This window comes from Rattus norvegicus, chromosome 2 (genome assembly GCF_036323735.1).
Source record: "Rattus norvegicus strain BN/NHsdMcwi chromosome 2, GRCr8, whole genome shotgun sequence".
NCBI classification, from domain to species: Eukaryota; Metazoa; Chordata; class Mammalia; order Rodentia; family Muridae; genus Rattus; species Rattus norvegicus.
In genome coordinates, this window is record NC_086020.1 from 49,826,109 (window position 1) to 49,845,810 (window position 19,702).

Genomic DNA, 19,702 nt, shown 5'->3' on the forward strand with positions numbered 1-19,702 from the left:
GAAGGTCGGTGTGTTTGTAATTATACAATTTGCATAAAAATAGAAGTTTCTGCAGCAGGCCACCGCTGTCTCCTCTTACCTAGAGGTTCTCATATGACCGCAGATTTTTTTTCCTCCTCCCCCAGTTGATTGCTGTGTGTGTGTTTAACACATTAAGCCTATCTGTGAAGTTGTCAGTGTTTTTATAGAATACATAAAACTGATTACATAAAAGTGATTAGCAATATTTTTTTTCCTGAGCACTTGATTACAGGAGCGACCTCTTGTGTTCAGTGAGGGATTAGACACTCTCCTGTCAAAAATTGGACTCCTTGTGACCTTTGTGTGCTGGCAGGTCAAATATATGTCCTTCAAAACAGCAGGGGTGTGATTCAGTCGTCTGAGCTCCTTCGTTTTGAAAATGAAATAATGAGTGAAATGCAGAGATGTTCTCTTCGTCCTCCCTCCCTGTTTAAGAATCCAGTGTCTTCATACAATAGAGATAACACTAAGATTATTTAATAAGTTCCTCTTGACTCTGTAGATTTTACCCACAAGTCTTGCAACACACTTCCTGGAGTGTAGTAGTTACACCTAAGCTCTCCCGTTAGTCCATTTAAGATGGTTTTGTTTGTCTGCTCCTGTTTCCTTTTTTGTGCTTTAATTAAAACGGCAACATCCCGTATCTACCTTATATCTAAAGTCAGACACAGATTCCCGAACATCATGAAGTCACACTATTTTCAAAAACATTTAATATGTTCTAGTTACAATTGGAAAGTAAAATCATATTTACAACTTACGTATTCTCTAATGTCTAGCAGATATGAGAGCCCTAAATGTTTCTTTGAAAAATCTGTATAATGAGAAAATTAAATATAAATCCACACAAATCATATTGAGCAGAAAAGGGGGGGGCTTCCTTTGGTTAATTTTCCTTGAGCTGTGAATATATTCATGTATTTATTCCCCGTAACCAGAATTTGGTATGAACTAGAAGAACAACTAGGCTTCCACTTTTAATGAGTAATCTATTCAGATGGAAAAATGTAATCAGAGAATATATTCCCCTCACCTTCATAAACACATAATTTAGAGGTCAGAATGAAACATGGACAAGTTCATTCAGCTATGAAAAGGACAAAGAATGCATGTGTGCTCTTTTCTACTCTTCCTGAACAGTGTCTAATCCTGTGGAAAAAGGCTATATGAACCATTGGCATCTTTGATCATGTCCAAAGATCAGTCAAAACAACATGCTCTTAAAGGGAGTCAGGATTAGCACTTATGTTCCACGGGGAACTGGATGTAGAGCTAATTTATTTCTCTTCCAGTTTTCTGTGACTTGTTGGGGATCTGGGGAGAGACTTCTCTGATTTCACAGGGATGGAGGGAGAGAGAGAGAGAGAGAGAGAGAGAGAGAGAGAGAGAGAGAGAGAGAGAGAGAGAGAATATCTTCCCACATCCCCACAGATCATGTCGGAAATTATTACCCCTTTATCCGTCCCATTTTTATTTTGCTAAGGAAAAAAAAAGCAACGATAGTAAAGGTAGCTGTTAACAATACCAAACCCTGGTTGTGATTCCCACCTTATCGCCTAGGACTCCTACTGAGAATGTAGTTGTGTTGAGTGCCAATTACTTTATTAACCTGTTAAAACAATCCGAGTGAATTAGCCAGAACTTTCGTCTCCGGGCAGAGGCTCCTAGCCTGCATTTCTAGGTTCAGGTGGTTGTTTCTGTCATCAGCCTTCCTTCCTTTCTCCGGATTCTTTGCCAGCCAGCTCCGAAGGCAGTAATCATGTGCGGTCTGCTGCTCGGCTCTCAGCCGGGATAGAATTGCACATTCCCGGCAGCGGCGAAGCCGCAAACCTCAGGTCAGTCCTGAGACTGAGGATCCGAAGCTTGATTGTTGTGAGGAGCTGGGTCAACTGAGGACAGAGTTTTGCCACCTCCTTTACAAACCGTGCTTCTGGAGGTATTTGCTATTTTCTCTTATTCGGGGAACAACCCTTTTCAAAGGAAATCCTTCCCTTCTGCTCGTAACTACCAAATGATCACGATTGACTTCTGCCCGGGACCCTAGGTTGGAACCAGAGTTCACGATACACTAAGAAGCTTGGCCCAAGTCGGCCAAGAAACCTACAGTTGATAAAACTTTCCCCAAGTATGTATGCATGTATATATATATATATATGTATATATATATATATATATATATATATATATATATATATATATATATATCCTTCAGCTAGTGGATAGAGAGGAGAGGGAACCTACGTAGTAAGAAGCTGTGGGCTCCTTAGTCGGGTTGTAATCTACTAGATCTGCTCCAAAGCTTGCAAATTACACCCACCTTGCAGCCCCAGCTCTGGGAGAGCCCAGGAGCAAAGCGACCCCATTTAGCCAAGGGAATTCATCAAATCCAGCTGATGGTTCTTTCAGAAAGCCGGGCCACTTTTCCTCTTCTGCAGTCTATCTAAGTCTCAGCTCTGAATTTAGAGCCTCTGTGTTGTTTTACCTTAGCCCCGGGAGGTTTGCAGCTAGGAGGAGCTGGGGGAGGGGGGAGGATACCTCAGTGGTCAAAGAGGCAGGCGTGGGAGGAGTTGAAAATTACCGGCCGGCCGGAGCCTGAGAGGGAGTTGGCAAGCTGGAAATCTACCAGGATTGAATAAACGCAACCTTCCCTTGAGTTTCTATATCAGTGTCGGCAAGAAGGCCTCCTAGGGCTGGGGTTTTTGGGTGGGCTATGGAGGTGATGTCAAGAGTTACTTCTATGTCCTTTGAATTAAGCTGTCAGCCAAAGCCTGTTGTGGCTGGTGGCATAGTTGAGGTTCCTGAATGTGGTTGCTGTTTTAAAGGGGCACCACCAGAAGATTGTGAGCGCCTGAAGGAGTTTTGGGGCAGGACAAAGATCTTCATATCCTAAAAAAAAAGCTTAATCCTTTTGAGGAATGAGATTGTCGGGACAATTTTTAAGTTTCCTGTGTGTTGCGCCTCCGTGGAAGTTAGTGAAAGAGTGAAACATCTCTTGTTGAGAATCTTCTATGCCTCTAGATCCACGCTGATAAACTCATCGCTTTGAGATTTCACGCAGAAAGAAGGATTCGCCCTGCCCCCTCCATCCCCCCACCCCCACCACCAACCCCATCCGCCGTATAGGGAAAAGAAAGGCGGCTGCAGGAGACTGCTCCTTTAGAAAACAACTTCACTTAATCAAATGGACTGAGTTACTAACAGGCTCCAGAAGGGCGAATGGTGCCCTTCCCTCTGAGGCACACTAGGATTGGTCTCTCTACATAGATACCATTTTGTCCAAAACAGGAATTTCTGTCTTTGGATCCTTCTAAGGCTACATACAAAGCCTTGGGGATCAGCTTTTGTAAAGATCGCCTACTACCTATGTTCTAGACAGAATTTAAGCCTGGCCTCCTTGCAGGGAAGAGAAAGTCCTAAGTGGAGACTGGATCCCCAATACCACCAGGTCCTTGAATCCTCCCAGGATCCCAGGCCTCCTCTTGGCTTAATTTGCAAGTTGCCAATCTACAATTCCCCCAATCACCAATGTTAATTCCTGTTAGAATAATGGAGAAAATGGGAGTCCTGTATCTACCAGTGGAGCATAGCCACTGAGATGGCTATGGCAGGGAATTAACTTGCTTGGTCTCTGGGTTGTGGGCCAAGAGATGCTGACCAAAGTGAACTTAATTGGGCTATTCTAGAATTTGAAGGGAAATGTCTAAATGGGGCATGAAGATGTCCCTGCTTCCAGTATGGGCTGTCAACTGGGAGACCTTCGAAAATCCTAGGCACGGAAAAAAGTAGAAAAAGAAGCATAAGCCCTTGCAGTGTGAGCTCATAGGTGCTGCCCTCTGGGTAGGCTGAAGGTTGGTTACAAACCTATGTTGCATAACCCAGCTTTCCCCAACATGAGCCCATGTGTGGAAATGAATGAGCTGAGACAGCATTTTAGCTGCTTCCCATTCACCTTTCCCACCATCTCTGGGGGCTCTGCTTTACCTGGGGGGTCCACTTTCAAAAAAACAAAACCAGGATATGTCTTGGTAGCAGCTTTTGGAAACACTACACAGTACATTAATAGCAACGGAACATTTACATGAATAGCTGAGTCCTAACTTTTTCACTCCAATTGTTGGTGTCCCAAAGTAGTAGTACTAGTTGCATCTTTCTCAGATTTGTATTGTTCAAATTTATTAAGCAAACATTTTCTTTAGGGAAGGAGCACTGTATGCATCCCCATGCTCAGCGGTCAGGGTGCATGGATGTTGTGCGGGTGGGTATACATGGCCTGGTTATCCAGACAGCTGGCACATTCTTGATTTAAGAGTTCATCAGCCAAGAGGCAATACTTACCATGTTGTCAGTTTTCTGTTACCATATCTGATACACCTCTATAAAATTCACTCCAGAAAACAAACAAACAAACAACAAAAAAACAAAAAACAATTTTAATTAGGAAAGATTCAAAAAAATGTCTGTTGAAGCTTTATTTGGTTCTATTTATAGATTGTATGTACCTTGCAATCTAATAGTAAAGGTATCAGAAGTATGCAGCATTTCCTTTAAGTGTAATTATGAAGTAATTATATGCTAATGATAGTGCCATTTTACTTTAGAAGATAGTTCCATAGAGAGAAAAAAGAATTCAAGTGCTCTTTCTAATATGCATAACCTTCTTCTTCCCAGAAACTAATTGGCAGGCTCAAAAATTATATTCAAAAATGCTTTCATGGAGAAAATAGAACAATATTTGAAACTTCATTAACCCAGGTCTAATCAAATAACATGATCTAAAACTAGATGTTAGCAGTCAAGGCTACAAGGAAATACACACGTTTGTTTATGCATAAAATTTCACACCGTAAAGTTGTGTACTAAGTGAGTGTGTTGCTACTTCAGAAATCTTTAATTATATCAGCAAGAGCTTTAAAAAAAAAGAATAAATTCTAAATGAGGCCTAAAGGCTAACTATAAATTTAGCTTTTGAGACAATATCACATAATCATTCAAATATAAATGTTATAATAAAATTAATACAACACTAGATTTTATCACTTCATAACATAAGAAATTGACATAAAATAAAACGAAGCATTGTGAATAGATTTGCTTTCTATAATGCCTAATAGATATGTGACCATTATTAAAATACAGTGATAATGGAAAGACTGAAGCAATTCGTTTCAATCACTATTATCAGAGGGTTCCGTCTAGCTAGAAGAACACCACACTGAGCAGTGATGGCCTATGCCTTTAATCCCAGCGCTAAGGAGGCAGAGGCAGGCGGATCTCTGTGTTCAAATCCAGCCCTGTCTACAAAAGCCAAGACTGGGCTACAGAGCAAGTTCCTACACAGTGAGTCGTACACAGAGGAACACCTACTGTCTCAAGAAACAAACAAAAGTGTTGAAATGTTACATGATGTGTGTTCTTAGTTGATGGAGGTTAACTTGAGGTTTTGCTGTATGTTATGAATCTCTGCTTTTGTGCTCTCTTGTTGTCTTGCTCTTATCTTTCCTCCCTCCTCCCCATTCCTTTCCCCCATCTCTCTCTCTCTATGTGCTTATGGCTCTACTTCTCTTCTCTTCTCTTCTCTTCTCTTCTCTTCTCTTCTCTTCTCTTCTCTTCTCTCCTTTCCTCTCCTCTCCTCTCCTCTCCTCCCTCCTCCCTTCCCCTCCTCTTCTCTCTCTCTCTCTCTCTCTCTCTCTCTCTCTCTCTGTCTCTTTCTCTCTGCCTCTACTGCCCTCTTAACTCCCTTCCCCATGCCCTGCATAAATTCTACTCTATAGAAAAATAAAAGTCCAGCCTTTTCCTAGAGATTATGATCATCCCCAAAGAACCCTACAGGCAGAACTGTATCAATGTTGGAGGTTACGTCATTATCCATAAGTAGTCTACAGAACCACTAGCATTTAAACAAACACCAGAGCTTACTTCAGAATATAATATGGTCTCAGGTTTTGGCCTGGCCTGGTCAAGGGACTTACTACTGCAGAGTCTTCCATTTATATGTTATAGGATTCATTGGTGATCACGACAAGCACCATATGTAATCTCACTGGTTTTCAATTTTCACACAGTGTACGTAAAAGTATAATTGAGATCATGTTGATCCTAACGCCTTGTTTCTTGCATTTCTTGAAGTGAGGATTAACTACCCAAGTTACTCAAGCCATGGAAGCTCTGTATGTGTAACTTTGGCTCCTCTTCAATAGTGCAAATCCATTTCATTTGAAGCTGCTCTCTGTGAGGAAGGAGCACGACCATCTTTTTAACATGGAAGAAAACCGGGTGGAAAAAAGAAAGCAAACTTTAAAATCTAGTGCTGGAGGAAGAATTGAGTTTTGGTGAAGGTATCAGCCACTGAAAGGAAGGATGAGAGTAGATTTATAGCTAAGATGAGAAAAGTGTTTTGTTTTGTGGAGAGAACGAGAAAGATTTTTGCAGGAAAGAACCCTCAGGTACATGTCAAAAAGAACAAAGAAACGGATGGGCCTTGTTGACCCAGCTTCTGGCACAGTATGTCCTTAAGAGAGAAACTCAGATCTGGGACAGATTATACATGGAGGTTGAAGAAAAAAAAAGATACAGCAGAATTTATAATCATTTTCATTTGATGCTTAAAACGTTAAAAGCCAAAGATTAGGACTCCTTTTATAGGAAGTAGACTATTTGGGGGGAAATTTTAAAAACTTTTATTGTAGATGTAAATGTGTTACACTTGCATCTTTATGAATGACATCCACTGTTGGTATGAGGTATAATCGCTAAAAATATAAACAAGAAGAACTAGAAATGCCATAAGGTAGAGTTTTATGATATTTTATGTACCTAGACTGAACTAACAATAGGATTCAGAAAGAGAAAAGGCCAGATGTGAAAAGGAATTTGGAAAAAAAAATGACTTCAAAGTTTCCCGGAGTTTTTATTAGCCTTTGCCCTTTGTGCAGATTGGATTATAGCACAAAGTGTAATTCAAATATTTGGCACTCCTTATTTAAACCACAACAAAAGGGGAAAGGTGTTGTGAAAACACTGTTCTCATCCAAATTATGCAAAGCAACTTGAAGAGCTGCCAGCAGCCATGTTATATTAGCAGTTCCAGTGCCCTGAGAAGAACAGGCTCGCAAACCACAAAGGAGGAACATTTTATACACCTGTAACTTGGGGAACAGTTGGGGTGTCTGGCATCTTAGAAAGGTGGGTGCCATACAGTTGTTCTTGTGGAATATTTTCTGCATGTAGTAAGCTCAGAACACCTGCACATGTACAGAAATAGACTAGGAGGCAACAGCGCTCCATAAAAGGTCACACCCATCCAGAACGTAGCAAGATTTGATCAGTGTCTGCTGTGGAGAAGAAATATGAGACTAACAGCACCAGTGGCAACAGCCACAGCACAGCCGCCACAGAAGACGATTGACTGACAATTAATCATAGTGAAAGACCAAGCAAAAGAGATAAACACTTCTTCTCCCAAGCCTGAGTTCTTTATTCACAGGTTTCACAAATACCTTTAAAGCACAACTAGGCTGACCAAGATCAAGTCATTAAAAAAAAAAAAAAAAGTAGAGGTTGAGACTATCTAATGGTGGGTAGAGAACGTATAAGGATCTTTTAAATATTAAAACATGGTGATAATTCGCATTTCAACAGTGCAAATACTCCTGAATAATACAAAGCAATTGAAATCGCATTCTCTGCCATGTTCATGGCATGCACTTTGGACTAATACCAGTTTATGAATATTATTGGTTGCTATTAGCCTGTGGCTCTCTGGGGCTGTTCTAATGTATTTTCCCCTGTGCTTCTAGATTTAGCACTCTGCCTCATTTTATAATCTCTCCTCATTGAGATAATTTGTGTAAGCAAACACTGGATACATGGCTGTCTTTGGAGGACTGAATAGGCAGACTCTAAAATGTGTAGTTTAGAGTACTTTCTGCAAGGGCACCCAGACAGAAAGAGTAACTCCTCTGTCTGTCCAGTCACCTCAGTTCCCTTTAAGAATGACTTACCTCTTGGACAGTCAGAGAGAGTCTGGTTTCCAAGGGGTTTGTTTGGGGGTTTTTAAATCCGATACCAAAGCTGTGTAGGTGATTTCTTCTTTCAGTTCTTTTACTATTTATATGATTCCGGAAGCTTCGAAAACTAGTGTACCAATGAAAAGGAAGAGGGCCATTGAGACGGCTTAGTATACATGTGGACTTGATGTTAAGCCTATGACCTGAGCTTGGACCCAAATGGTGGATGGAACCTAAAGGACCTACTGCCATTTGCCTACATTTGCCGAGATGTCACCGGCTGATTTAAGCAAGTATTCTCTTGAGCACATACACCCCGTTCTGTCTTCCCTGGCCCCTTGGTCCTGTTGGATCAGGCATCAGTACTATTCACATCCCAGTTCTTGACAGCCCCTGAGTACCACCATCCCTGCAAGCTAATGCCAGCAGTTGACCTTTACACAGCCATATTTGCTCTATCTTTAACTGCACGGAGTGCTGATGTTTCTGTGAGGCACTGGGAAGGGGGAGAGAAATCACTTAAATTTGATAGGATAAAAAACAAGGTTTATTTCTCTACATGAGATCTGAATTTAGATCTTGAAGGCTCCTGACCAGAAAAACCATTGGTCAGGCTTATCGTAGCGCATATCTGTCATATCTGTTTTGTTTTGTTTTGTTTTTTTCCCTTCCAGGTAGAGTATTTCTGTGTAGCCCTGGCTGTCGTGAAACTCTGTAGACCAGGCTGGTCTCCAATTCAGAGATCTACCTGCCTCTGCCTCTTGGGTGCTGGGATTTAAGTGTGTGCCACTCCCACCCACTGGGCCTGTAGAATCTTTCTACAACACATCCCAGTGAGGGAAACAAAAAGCACTTTGAAATGCAGAATTAAGTGTGAAATACTTGGGGTAAGGAAGGTGGAACAAGAGACAAGTGCTAGAAATAGCAAGGCCTTTTCTTTATATTCTGATCAGAGGCACACAGCTGGAATAAATTTCATAAACTTCTGTGTCTGCTATAAATACTCTACATTAGATTTTCCCCCCAATTAGAAAGTTTAATTTAAAAAACAAAATTGAAAGACTAATTCAAGGAAAGCCCCTCCCTTCCCCTTTAAGGTTCATTGTGTGGTCACTAAATACCCATCATCCCCAGCCTTCCTCTTCAATGCTAATAGAGTCCTGCTTACCTATCAATTATGATGCTAAACTTAAATGTCTCTCTAGAATTAGGAGGGGCTGATAGATGTCCAAAAGATAGCTTCTAGTTCTTTTTATTATTATTATTTCCAATTATACTGTTTTTACTTTTGATAACTTCTTTTATTTCTTGAGATTATAATATTATATCATTTGCCCTTTCTTTTTCAGCCCTCTGAACCCTTCCCTCCTATATACCCCTACGTGCTTTCTCTCAAATCCAAGGCCTCTCTTTTCATTACTTCTCATTTCATGAACATATGTATATGTACATGCCTATATGTTCCTTACTACAACCTACGTAGCCTGTATAATGTTACTTCTTGTTTGTTTTGTTTTGTTTTTGAGACACAGTCTCTCACAGTGTCATGGAATATACTCTGTAGACAATGCTGTCTTTCACCTGACAGAGATCTGCCCAACTCTACCTCACAAGTGCTAAAATTAAAAGTGTCCTCCCTCACACTTTGCTGGGCGGCTAGCTTCTTCTTGAAGGCCACTAAAAAAAAATCTCTGAAGTATTTTTGTCATCTCTTTTTTTTTTTTTCTCTTCAGCTTACTTTTTTTTTAATTTAATTTTATTTTTTATTATTAACTTGAGTATTTCTTATATACATTTCAAGTGTTATTCCCTTTCCCGGTTTCCGGGCAAACATCCCCCTCCCCCCTCCCCTTCCTTATGGGTGTCCCCCTCCCAACCCTCCCCCCATTGCCGCCCTCCCCCCATAGTCTAGTTCACTGGGGGTTCAGTCTTAGCAGGACCCAGGGCTTCCCCTTCCACTGGTGCTCTTACTAGGATATTCATTGCTACCTATGGGGTCAGAGTCCAGGGTCAGTCCATGTATAGTATTTAGGTAGTGGCTTAGTCCCTGGAAGCTCTGGTTGCTTGACATTGTTGTACTTTTGGGGTCGCGAGCCCCTTCAAGCTCTTCCAGTTCTTTCTCTGATTCCTTCAACAGGAGACCTATTCTCAGTTCAGTGGTTTGCTGCTGGCATTCGCCTCTGTATTTGCTGTATTCTGGCTGTGTCTCTCAGGAGCGATCTACATCTGGCTCCTGTCGGTCTGCACTTCTTTGCTTCATCCATCTTGTCCAATTGGGTTGCTGTATATGTATGGGCCACATGTGGGGCAGGCTCTGAATGGGTGTTCCTTCAGTCTCTGTTTTAATCTTTGCCTCTCCCTTCCCTGCCAAGGGTATTCTTTTTCCTCATTTAAAGAAGGAGTGAAGCATTCACATTTTGATCATCCCTCTTGAGTTTCGTTTGTTCTAGGGATCTAGGGTAATTCAAGCATTTGGGCTAATAGCCACTTATCAATGAGTACATACCATGTATGTCTTTCTGTGATTGGGTTAGCTCACTCAGGATGATATTTTCCAGTTCCAACCATTTGCCTACGAATTTCATAAACTCGTTGTTTTTGATAGCTGAGTAATATTCCATTGTGTAGATGTACCACATTTTCTGTATCCATTCCTCTGTTGAAGGGCATCTGGGTTCTTTCCATTTTCTGGCTATTATAAATAAGGCTGCGATGAACATAGTGGAGCACGTGTCTCTTTTATATGTTGAGGCATCTTTTGGGTATATGCCCAAGAGAGGTATAGCTGGATCCTCAGGCAGTTCAATGTCCAATTTTCTGAGGAACCTCCAGACTGATTTCCAGAATGGTTTTACCAGTCTGCAATCCCACCAACAATGGAGGAGTGTTCCTCTTTCTCCACATCCTCGCCAGCATCTGCTGTCACCTGAGTTTTTGATCTTAGCCAATCGCATTGGTGTGAGGTGAAATCTCAGGGTTGTTTTGATTTGCATTTCCCTTATGACTAAAGATGTTGAACATTTCTTTAGGTGTTTCTCAGCCATTCGGCATTCCTCAGCTGTGAATTCTTTGTTTAGCTCTGAACCCCATTTTTTAATAGGGTTATTTGTTTCCCTGCGGTCTAACTTCTTGAGTTCTTTGTATATTTTGGATATAAGGCCTCTATCTGTTGTAGGATTGGTAAAGATCTTTTCCCAATCTGTTGGTTGCCGTTTTGTCCTAACCACAGTGTCCTTTGCCTTACAGAAGCTTTGCAGTTTTATGAGATCCCATTTGTCGATTCTTGATCTTAGAGCATAAGCCATTGGTGTTTTGTTCAGGAAATTTTTTCCAGTGCCCATGTGTTCCAGATGCTTCCCTAGTTTTTCTTCTATTAGTTTGAGTGTGTCTGGTTTGATGTGGAGGTCCTTGATCCACTTGGACTTAAGCTTTGTACAGGGTGATAAGGATGGATCGATCTGCATTCTTCTACATGTTGCCTTCCAGTTGAACCAGCACCATTTGCTGAAAATGCTATCTTTTTTCCATTGGATGGTTTTGGCTCCTTTGTCAAAAATCAAGTGACCATAGGTGTGTGGGTTCATTTCTGGGTCTTCAATTCTATTCCATTGGTCTATCTGTCTGTCTCTGTACCAATACCATGCAGTTTTTATCACTATTGCTCTGTAATACTGCTTGAGTTCAGGGATAGTGATTCCCCCTGAAGTTCTTTTATTGTTGAGGATAGCTTTAGCTATCCTGGGTTTTTTGTTATTCCAGATGAATTTGCAAATTGTTCTGTCTAACTCTTTGAAGAATTGGATTGGTATTTTGATGGGGATTGCATTGAATCTGTAGATTGCTTTTGGTAAAATGGCCATTTTTACTAAATTAATCCTGCCAATCCATGAGCATGGGAGATCTTTCCATCTTCTGAGGTCTTCTTCAATTTCTTTCCTCAGTGTCTTGAAGTTCTTATTGTACAGATCTTTTACTTGCTTGGTTAAAGTCACACCGAGGTACTTTATATTATTTGGGTCTATGATGAAGGGTGTCGTTTCCCTAATTTCTTTCTTGGCTTGTTTCTCTTTTGTATAGAGGAAGGCAACTGATTTATTTGATTTAATTTTATACCCAGCCACTTTGCTGAAGTTGTTTATCAGCTTTAGTAGTTCTCTGGTGGAACTTTTGGGATCACTTAAATATACTATCATGTCATCTGCAAATAGTGATATTTTGACCTCTTCTTTTCCGATCTGTATCCCCTTGATCTACTTTTGTTGTCTGATTGCTCTGGCTAGAACTTCAAGAACTATATTGAATAAGTAGGGAGAGAGTGGGCAGCCTTGTCTAGTCCCTGATTTTAGTGGGATTGCTTCAAGTTTCTCTCCATTTAGTTTAATGTTAGCAACTGGTTTGCTGTATATGGCTTTTACTATGTTTAGGTATGGGCCTTGAATTCCTATTCTTTCCAGGACTTTTATCATGAAGGGGTGTTGAATTTTGTCAAATGCTTTCTCAGCATCTAATGAAATGATCATGTGGTTCTGTTCTTTCAGTTTGTTTATATAATGGATCACGTTGATGGTTTTCCGTATATTAAACCATCCCTGCATGCCTGGGATGAAGCCTACTTGATCATGGTGGATGATTGTTTTGATGTGCTCTTGGATTCGGTTTGCCAGAATTTTATTGAGTATTTTTGCATCGATATTCATAAGGGAAATTGGTCTGAAGTTCTCTTTCTTTGTTGTGTCTTTGTGTGGTTTAGGTATAAGAGTAATTGTGGCTTCGTAGAAGGAATTCTGTAGTGCTCCATCTGTTTCAATTTTGTGGAATAGTTTGGATAATATTGGTATGAGGTCTTCTATGAAGGTTTGATAGAATTCTGCACTAAACCCGTCTGGACCTGGGCTCTTTTTGGTTGGGAGACCTTTAATGACTGCTTCTATTTCCTTAGGAGTTATGGGGTTGTTTAACTGGTTTATCTGTTCCTGATTTAATTTCGATACCTGGTATCTGTCTAGGAAATTGTCCATTTCCTGAAGATTTTCAAGTTTTGTTGAATATAGGTTTTTATAGTAAGATCTGATGATTTTTTGAATTTCCTCTGAATCTGTAGTTATGTCTCCCTTTTCATTTCTGATTTTTTTAATTTGGACGCACTCTCTGTGTCCTCTCGTTAGTCTGGCTAGGGGTTTATCTATCTTGTTGATTTTCTCAAAGAATCAACTTTTGGTTCTGTTGATTCTTTCTATGGTCCTTTTTGTTTCTACTTGGTTGATTTCAGCTCTGAGTTTGATTATTTCCTGCCTTCTACTCCTCCTGGGTGTATTTGCTTCTTTTTGTTCTAGAGCTTTTAGGTGTGCTGTCAAGCTGCTGACATATGCTCTTTCCTGTTTCTTTCTGCAGGCACTCAGAGCTATGAGTTTTCCTCTTAGCACAGCTTTCATTGTGTCCCATAAGTTTGGGTATGTTGTATCTTAATTTTCATTAAATTCTAAAAAGTTTTTAATTTCTTTCTTTATTTCTTCCTTGACCAGGTTATCATTGAGTAGAGCATTGTTCAACTTCCATGTATATGTGTGCATTCTTCCCTTATTGTTATTGAAGACCAGTTTTAGGCCGTGGTGGTCCGATAGCACGCATGGGATTATTTCTATCTTTCTGTGCCGGTTGAGGCCCATTTTTTGACCAATTATATGGTCAATTTTGGAGAAAGTACCATGAGGAGCTGAGAAGAACGTATATCCTTTTGCTTTAGGATAGAATGTTCTATAAATATCCGTTAAGTCCATTTGGCTCATGACTTCTCTTAGTCTGTCGACATCACTGTTTAATTTCTGTTTTCATGATCTGTCCATTGATGAGAGTGGTGTGTTGAAATCTCCCACTATTATTGTGTGAGGTGCAATGTGTGCTTTGAGCTTTAGTAAGGTTTCTTTTACGTATGTAGGTGCCCTTGTATTTGGGGCATAGATATTTAGGATTGAGAGTTTATCTTGGTGGATTTTTCCTTTGATGAATAGGAAGTGTCCTTCCTTATCTTTTTTGATGACTTTTAGTTGGAAATTGATTTTATTTGATATTAGAATGGCTACTCCAGCTTGCTTCTTCTGACCATTTGCTTGGAAACTTGTTTTCCAGCCTTTCACTCTGAGGTAGTTTCTGTCTTTGTCTCTGAGGTGTGTTTCCTGTAGGCAGCAGAATGCAGGGTCCTCCTTGCGTATCCAGTTTGTTAATCTATGTCTTTTTATTGGGGAGTTGAGGCCATTGATATTGAGAGATATTAAGGAATAGTGATTATTGCTTCCCGTTATATTCATATTTGGATGTGAGGTTCTGTTTGTGTGCTTTCATTCTCTTTGTTTTGTTGCCAAGACGATTAGTTTCTTGCTTCTTCTAGGGTATAGCTTGCCTCCTTATGTTGGGCTTTACCATTTATTATCCTTTGTAGTGCTGGATTTGTGGAAAGATATTGTGTAAATTTGGTTTTGTCATGGAATATCTTGTTTTTCTCCATCAATGTTAATTGAGAGTTTTGCTGGATACAGTAACCTGGGCTGGCATTTGTGTTCTCTTAGGGTCTGTATGACATCAGTCCAGGATCTTCTGGCCTTCATAGTTTCTGGCGAGAAGTCTGGTGTGATTCTGATAGGTCTCCCTTTATATGTTACTTGACCTTTTTCCCTTACTGCTTTTAATATTCTTTCTTTATTTTGTGCGTTTGGTGTTTTGACAATTATGTGACGGGAGGAGTTTCTTTTCTGGTCCAATCTATTTGGAGTTCTGTAGGCTTCTTGTATGTCTATGGGTATCTCTTTTTTTAGGTTAGGGAAGTTTTCTTCTATGATTTTGTTGAAGATATTTACTGGTCCTTGGAGCTGGGAGTCTTCACTCTCTTCTATACCTATTATCCTTAGGTTTGATCTTCTCATTGAGTCCTGGATTTCCTGTATGTTTTGGACCAGTAGCTTTTTCCGCTTTACATTATCTTTGACAGTTGAGTCAATGATTTCTATGGAATGTTCTGCTCCTGAGATTCTCTCTTCCATCTCTTGTATTCTGTTGGTAAAGCTTGTATCTACAGCTCCTTGTCTCTTCTTTTGGTTTTCTATATCCAGGGTTGTTTCCATGTGTTCTTTCTTGATTGCTTCTATTTCCATTTTTAATTCCTTCAACTGTTTGATTGTGTTTTCCTGGAATTCTTTCAGGGATTTTTGTGTCTCCTCTCTATGGGCTTCTACTTGTTTATTTATGTTTTCCTGGAATTCTTTCAGGGATTTTTGTGTCTCCTCTCTATGGGCTTCTACTTGTTTATTTATGTTTTCCTGGAATTCTTTCAGGGATTTTTGTGATTCTTTCAGGGATTTTTGCGATTCCTCTCTGTAGGCTTCTACTTGTTCTCTAAGGGAGTTCTTCACGTCTTTCTTGAAGTCCTCCAGCATCATGATCAAAAATGATTTTGGAACTAGATCTTGCTTTTCTGGTGTGTTTGGATATTCCATGTTTGTTTTGATGGGAGAATTGGGCTCCGATGGTGCCATGTAGTCTTGGTTTCTGTTGCTTGGGTTCCTGCGCTTGCCTCTCGCCATCAGATTATCTCTAGTGTTACTTTGTTCTGCTATTTCTGACAGTGGCTAGACTGTCCTATAAGCCTGTGTGTCAGGAGTGCTGTAGACCTGTTTTCCTCTCTTTCAGTCAGTTATGGGGACAGAGTGTTCTGCTTTCCGGCGTGTGGTTTTTCCTCTCTACAGGTCTTCAGCTGTTCCTGTGGGCCTGTGTCTTGAGTTCACCAGGCAGCTTTCTTGCAGCAGAAAAGTTGGTCTTACCTGTGGTCCCGAGGCTCAAGTTCATTCGTGGGGTGCTACCCACGGGCTCTCTGCAGCGGCAGCAACCAGGAAGACCTGTGCCGCCGTTTCCGGGAGCTTCAGTGCACCAGGGTTCCAGATGGTCTTTGGCTTTTTCCTCTGGCGTCCGAGATGTGTGTGCAGAGAGCAGTCTCTTCTGGTTTCCCAGGCTTGACTGCCTCTCTGAAGGTTCAGCTCTCCCTCCCACGGGATTTGGGTGCAGAGAACTGTTTATCCGGTCTGTTTCCTTCTGGTTCTGGTGGTGTCTCAGGCACAGGGGTCCTGCCGCTCCTGGGCCCTCCCCCACGGGAGCCCAGAGTCCTTATACAGTTTCCTCTTGGGCCAGGGATGTGGGCAGGGGTGAGCAGTGTTGGTGGTCTCTTCTGCTCTGCAGCCTCAGGAGTGCCCACCTGACCAGGCCATTTTTGTCATCTCTTAAAAGGATTTTTTTTTCCTGAGGTCACATAGCCCAGGATAATCTTTGTCTATGAACTCAAAACCAACTGATTTTGAATCTTTTCAATGCTTGCCTTCTTCCCCCAATTGATTGTAAAAGTGAAAGTCAAAAGTGAAATCCCCCCTTAACTACCCTAGAATCTTGTCTGTCACACCGAGTAGATACTGTTGGATCCTTTCTCTGTGCCTATACACACAACCCCAATGTGTGAGCTTTATGTATGTATATGTAATAAAATAGGTAATTAGGTATTTATAGATATGCATGTATATCTCTATATTCATTTTAAATCAAATAATAAAATCCAAAGCATTCTGGAAAAGCTGTTAGCACCTTTCTACCCAAATCCACTGAGTACCTACTTAAAGCTGGACAACATGGGCTTATTACTCATAGAACCAATAAACACAGCATCACCTGGAACATTGTAGTGTGTCTTGGTAACAGAATGTTAGAAAAATCTAGAAAATTCGTGATTTCTTTGGGTTATTTACAGAAAAGTTCTGAGAAATATAGATTTTTTTTTTAACGTGGTGTAGATGCTGTCAAGAATTTGGCATAGTTTTAGGGATGAGTCACTCAGTCTCTTTCTAAAAGGAGGAGTGAGTACAAGAAAAATAAATCTGTAGATGGAAAGGAAGCAGTTGTGCCTTGAAATAGCTGGGAGAGAGAGAGAGAGAGAGAGAGAGAGAGAGAGAGAGAGAGAGAGAGAGAGAGAGAGAGAGAGAGACAGACAGAGAGAGAGACAGAGAGAGAGACAGAGAGAGACCTGGTGTTTCTGTGGTTTGTACAATGCCCTTGTTTCTGTCCTTCGCTTAGACAAAATTATGAAGTGGTCGAGTGTGTGTGTGTGTGTGTGTGTGTGTGTGTGTGTTACATACAGCCAGAATTATCTTGTCTTGTTCTGTTTTGTTCAACAAGAGATGACTGGTCTCGCTGTGAGAGCCTGGCTAGCTCCTCTGATAGTACACAGGCCCAGCTGGAAGACTTGGTGCCGTTCCCGTGTTAGCGGCTGCTTTTTTCTTTCTTCTAGATGACCCCTCTGTTGAAAGAAAAGGGAAGATACAACTGAAATTATACAGTACATTATACTGTGAATAGAGGAGTTATAAGCTATCCTTTAAAGACATTATTATCTATGCAAGGAATAATGTAGCTTATAATTTCAGATTTTTATTAAACACATTTGAGTGCTAAGAAATGCCCTATGGTGGTGAGGTTCCTACATTGGTAGACATGTATGTGAGTATATGTTCAGGTACATGTACAGTTATAACACAACATAGGACACATGTTTAATATATATATGAATATGTGCAACTCTATGTGCATACGCAGATACAAAATAAGTTGTAAATATACATTCAGTACATTGTTCTTAAAAGAAGCCATCCTTTACTAATATGTCCTGAATCAATGCTAAGTTAGAACTCTTAAGATTTATCGTGGTTGGTCTTTGTTTCAAAATTGTATAAAAAACAGCTAGCTGCTGCTGCTAATATCAACATTTTTTCTAAAAATATGTTCAGTATGTTGTATCCTTCTAAATATTTATCTTCCAAAATAATCTCAATAAGCTATATTTTGAAAATCTTATTGGGTGGGCAAATAAATAGTTCCAACTGAAGGAACGTGCACCAAGGCTCGCCTCTTCCTTAGGACGTACAAAGATTCTCTTCCTAACTAGGGCAGTGAACATTCTTCGTTCAAAATCAATCTTGCCTCTAACTTTTTCCCCCCACTTTAAATTTGGCAAAAGAGATTCAATCAGCCGGCCTTGCTGCTCCTCTACAAAATACAGGGCCTTTCTAAACCCATCCAGAGCTCCCTATGGAAAAATAGGCCCTGCTCAACCTTACTACTACTTTCACTAGTGTACAAGTCTCCTTTACAGTGTAACTACAGGATTAGCTGAAAGGCAAAGTGGGTTGCTAGCTAGGATTAAACAGGAGCGTTGCAATGTCTCCTATATAATCGAAAAGTTTGAAAATGAAAACTATCCGCTCCTATTGAATCTCACTATCCAAGAAGGTCATCGTCTGTGTCTTGTTTTCTTTCTTTTTTTTTTTTTTTGCTTGTTCGTTTTGATTTTTTTCTTCTGTCTTATGTGGCACAAAGGTGTAATGTAGGCAAGATGTTATCCCTTCTTTCTGTCACTCTGGGATGATGCTGTAGATTCTAGAACATAGGATGTTCATTTTATTTTGAGGCCTTGATGGAGGTAAGTAGTCACCACTGATCAGCTTAGCAGCCAAAAGGGGGACAAAGTCATTGTATTATTTCCTGATCTTTGTTCCTGACAGACGTCCCACCCACTCGCCTTGGAGTCTATAATCTGAGATGTTGCTTTATATCCAAGTTACCCAGTCAACCAAAAGGAAAAGAGAGTGGGTGAAGTTTAAAAAGGGACAGGGAAGAAACAAATGGCTTTGGAGCACCCTCTACTTCTTGCTTACTTTCTTTAAACGTGGGGCACTGTGGTCCAGTTGCTGGTGAACCCTACGCATACACTAACCAGCCCTGAATTTTATGAGGACTTGAGTTCGGGAGCTGGTGCTGAATGAACGTAACTAATGTATGACAGTGGGGGGAGTCCGCTCAGCTCCAGTTCATTCATTTTGTTTGGTCCCTGCTGCTATTGGCCAATAAGGTTCAGTCATTTTTTCTCAGATGATGCCTTTGGTAAGGTAAGACAGACTTATATCAGCTAATAGTTGCTTTTCCCATTTCAGTTATGAAAACAACTTCAATAAAAGCAATCACTCAGGTGTCCAGGTTTCATAAAGAAAGAAAGTCAACTTCTAGAAGTTAATGTATGTTCAGTTAAACAACATGGTTTAGACATAAATAAATCCGAATTTCTTTTTGCATCATGTTTTTCTACCACGGAAACCATGTATTCAACAAACCCATGGATCCAACTAACCAAAGACAGAAAATATTTGAAAAATAATAGTGTGTATTTTCCAGGGTTAATCTCAATTGTCAACTTGATTGATTAATAGGCAACCCAGGTGTCGATGAGACACGCTTTTAGGTCTGTCTGTAAGACTACCTTCTCGGGAGTTTAGCGAAAGTTGGAGAACTTACTGTGAAATGTATGTAGTACCATCCTTAGGCAACTGGACTAAATAAAAAGGAAATAAGGAGAAACCCACCTAGTACTACTACTCTCATCTCTGCCCTCTTGTAAATAGAGTGGCTATGATCTCCACATGATACGGAACTGCATTCCTCTGAACTGTGAGATAAAATAAATTTTTGTTAAGTTACTTTTTTGACAGGTGTTTGGTCACGACAAGAAGAGTGACACACAGACAATTGATACCAAGTTTGAGACCATTGCTGTTGGCTACCTGACTAAGTAGTTTAAGGCTTCTGGATTGGTT